Source organism: Etheostoma spectabile, unplaced genomic scaffold, assembly GCF_008692095.1.
Source record: "Etheostoma spectabile isolate EspeVRDwgs_2016 unplaced genomic scaffold, UIUC_Espe_1.0 scaffold00002839, whole genome shotgun sequence".
Lineage (NCBI taxonomy): Eukaryota > Metazoa > Chordata > Actinopteri > Perciformes > Percidae > Etheostoma > Etheostoma spectabile.
Genome location: NW_022602957.1, coordinates 8,983 through 13,280, shown reverse-complemented (window position 1 = coordinate 13,280; position 4,298 = coordinate 8,983). Strand labels below are relative to the sequence as shown.

Genomic DNA, 4,298 nt, shown 5'->3' with positions numbered 1-4,298 from the left:
TCTTTCCTGTCTTTTAAGATGTGATTATGCTCCCTTCAAATTTCCTATCAAGTAATCTAAATTCCACCATCAGTGTCTTCTGGCTTGGAAACTGTGTTTCATTCACAACTTCCCGCCTCATAAAACACTTATTTGGAACAATGCAGACATTACAGTTAAAAACAAATCCCTGTATTTCTCTAGATGTTTTGAATGTGGCATCCATGATATTATTTCTTTATTTGATAGTTCTGGCACTATTTTAACATGATATTTTTTTATTGCCTCATGGCTTCCCAGTCCCATTTAGGGAATTTAACACACTGATTAAAGCTATCTCTAAGGGTTATTAATCCGTCTCATGAAAAGTCACCTGTCACTACACAACATAAGTAGAGATCCAGATAATCCAGTAAGAATACGTGCTGCAACATTCTGGACCATCTGCAGACCTCGCAGACTTTTCTTTGGCAGCCCCGAGAACAGTACATTACAATAGTCTAGTCAAGATGTAAGAAACCTTAAAACTTTAAGAGTGACATCACCTGGTCTTTCCAGATGATGATTGAGAAAAATCCATGATGCTGTCAGGTCTCAGCTTTCCAAAGGGGGCGGTGCATGCTAGAAACTCTGCAGGTGCCCAAACTTTTGCAGATGCCCTTTTTTGTTTTCTGTTATTTTGAAAGTGTAAATGATGGAAATAAAATCTAACTTTTTGTGACATATTATACGAATGTCTAATCTGTCATTTAATGCCTTTTGGAGATTTTGAGCCAAACTTTTGAGCCCCACACAAAAGAGAGAGGCGCTACAACAGAGCATTTCATAGGGTGAATACAGGTATATAGAGACGGAGAGCATGTGAAAAATAATTCAAAACACTGAAGCATGTAATGCATGTTCTAATAGAAACCCCAAATACATGTCCAAACCTGGGAATGAGCATATATTATGGGATCTTTAGAAACTAACATTGTTTGAAATGGACAGAGAAATGAGAGGAGGAGGATTATTGGAAGGCAAAGAGGTTTAGAGGACATCCTGTCTCAGTATTGCTCACCTCCTCCCAATCGCCCACTGGATAAACCTCTGTTTGACAGTTTCCTCTGATCGTCTTCAAGAAATCTTCCCACCAGAGAGCTTACAGACCATCAAGGGAAAGGATGGAAAAGAATAACTTGAAAAGAAGGCATCGAAGCTTGTTGAATTTTGTTTCGCTTATGATTGTGAACAGTAGAAGAAGAATTATACCAGAGTTTTAATGTTGTGTTGCAGCTTGCAGTATGTTAGCCCAATGTGTCTGTTCCTTGTGTGATCCAGTGGCCAGGCACACTGGGGCACTGTCAGGGTGCCGCATGAAGACAGAAAATGCAGTGGGGCAATTTCAACACACCGTTTTATCCCCTGATTTATCTGAAGCATGCATGCACACATAAGCTCAGACATGAAGACACATTTAAGGGTTTGTTTGAATAACAATAAAAAACAATAACAACAATGTATACAGACTGCCTATAGACAGTAAATGGCAGCTGTAATCTAAAAGCATACCTTTGATTTGTTGGCACATGTCATCCACTAACTCACAATGGTCCTGTATGGAGGTGCAGATATGACTCTGTCTTACACCCCAAACCACCTTTGAATACCTGGAGCATTCACACACACACACACACACACACACACACACACACACACACACACACACACACACACGTGCAGATCAGGCTACAGTAGAAGCAGATGTAGGTCAGGGAGCAAATGGCTCCTGGATTTCTGTCTGTACCTGTTTGGACTCACGACTCTCAACTGTAAAACTCTTGGTGAACAGTAGGTGGCGATGTGTCCAGATCCCATCCATGTATTGAGGCAAAGTACCCTCCAACATAAACCCACCATGTGCAACAATTTTCTGCAGCACAGAGTCAGTTTTTAAAAAAATTCTAAAAATATGATTAAAATATTAAATCATTTTGATTTTCTCACAGGATGCTGAAGCAGAGGGCGGGGCTCACTGGGTTTTTTTCACATGTGGGTCAGTAGATTGGAGCTGAGATGACATTGACAAAGAGGAGCCAACGTCTCCATGATGTCAGCAATCTGCTCTGTTCACTAACAGAAGGAAAGACTAGATTTTAGCTATTTATTACCAAAATGCCATTTTAAGTTTAGGCAAAGCATTAAAGGAAGGTTCAGAATAAACGAGTGATGAAATGATGCCACCAAATTGAACCCCCTTTAAAGAATTAGTTGTTTGACAGCCCTCTCCACCTCAGTGAATGTGGGTCATGCAGTAGTGATCCCTTTCGGGTCACGCAATTTGCGTCAGTTGAAAATATCATAGTTGGATGAAACGTCCGTTATCCGTTTTTTCCATTTTTCATTTGAGCACAAAATTGTATATATGAAAAAGGAATCATTATTGTTTTTTCATTTGGGTTTGGAAACGAGTATTGAGAAAACAAGTCATTTTGGCTTTTTGGGTTTTAATTTGAAAAACGAATCACGAGTATTACACAGATTGTGGGAACGTGTGAAGGTTCCCATATGTCACCTATCTGTATGTTACCTCAGAGACAGTTCACACAGCTGATGTGGATGCCTAAGCAACAGGTATTGTATTAATTGGCTGATTGAATGTATGTGCGTGTACGCATGCATTTGTAAGTGTTTGGTAAATAGCAGCATTCTCTGCTAATGAGCATAAATGACAAAGGACAGAAAGTGTGAGGTTAAAGGTGTACAAGTCACAAAGAGAGATCTATTGCTTAGCATTTAGATTTAACATTTAGATTTAACATTTAAATTAGATTCAATATTTAGATTTAACACTTAGGATTAAGTTAGATTTAAGACATTTAACATTTAGATTTAATATTTAGATTTAACATTTAACATTTAGATTTAAATTAGCATTTAGATTTAACATTTAACATTTAGGTGTAACATTTAATATTTGGATTGAACTATTTAAAATATCTCCAAGTGAAAAATATTGTTGTAAATGTGCAAGAAAGTGACCCTCAAAAATTCATACCATCTTTTAAACATTGTTTGAAGCTAAATGTGACAAAATATTGCTATTATTTTCAGCGTGAGCCGCTTTACAAATGGAACCCCATAGGTGATAGCCAGACTACACAACCATGCATTCATAGTAGCACTTGCATTAACAGAAACGATGTCTACATAATAACAATTAAACCTTAATGAGACTGTGAAAGAAAGATGTGAAGCCATGTTCAAACATATCAGTATCACTATCAGAAAAAATGTGAATTTATGCCTTATTTCTTTGATTAACCCTTAAATGGTAAAACCCCAAAAATTACAATTGATTTTTCTTTTCTTTTTTGCATTTCTAATTTTTTTTTTTTCCACATATTTAAATTATGAGCATCTACCAAGCAGTAGAGATGTACGTTAACAGTACACTTCCAGCTGCTTGAATGTTTCTCTGTTTAATGGGATTCTTTGCTGATTGTAAAGCTTTTTGTCATCTTATTGTGTGGCAGTATGTGCAGATGAACGGTGTTGGTGTTAGTGCCAAATTCCGTTTTTTTGCACACACTTCCCACACTGCCATTACACAGAGCTGGCTTAAAATTGGAAAAGTACCCCTGTTTGTAAAACCACTACTGAAACATGCTGTTTTTTGTATATATATGTAAGCAGTACAACATTTACAATTACTGAATATTTCTACCAATTGGTAGAGCATGTTTCTGAAAAAGTATAACAAAATCATCTGCCTTTTTGGGTGAGGGGTTAATAATTTGTACAATTCTGCATTGACAAACTGTATACGTTTTATAGACATGTCTGTCTGCCTTTAGAAGTGAAATATAGGAATATTTGTAGACATTATTGATGACATGGCATTACAGTAATATCACTGTTTTTCTACTAATCCGTTGCACATTTTTGTGTGAAACAGCAAAGGTTGAGACACTAAATATGTTCATAACACATTTACAGGAGTGTATTCACAACGCCACATATAGACCACGTACCACCTTTCACTTCTGAGCATTGGATTCAGTGAAACATGATGTACCTGTCAGGACTGATCTGGTCTACATGTTCTTTGGATCTGAGCAGTTCAAATAATTAAAGGTCAGTGAAACTGGATACATTCAACATAGCTTAGGCCTGGCATGCAGTACATGAAGCGCTACTGTTTGTCTCCAAACATATACAATAATTCAAAACTTGATGCATGTGATTTTTTTCAAAGAAGAAATTGCCACTTCACAAAAATAAATAAATAACAAAATATCTTCAGAGCCCAATCACACCTAATTTCTGCTTGAAAAATT

At 36.9% G+C, this 4,298-nt stretch overlaps 1 long non-coding RNA gene across 1 annotated transcript; it reads right to left on the bottom strand.

Annotated features, from left to right (window-relative positions):
* Positions 1–1,182: 1,182 nt before the first annotated feature.
* LOC116676194 (uncharacterized) lies at positions 1,183–1,998 on the bottom strand. The gene is made up of 4 exons (XR_004328610.1): positions 1,966–1,998; positions 1,766–1,891; positions 1,531–1,628; positions 1,183–1,392 (listed from the first exon to the last, which is right to left on the bottom strand). It is a non-coding gene; the product is annotated as an uncharacterized LOC116676194 (long non-coding RNA).
* Between the last annotated feature and the right edge of the window lie 2,300 nt (positions 1,999–4,298).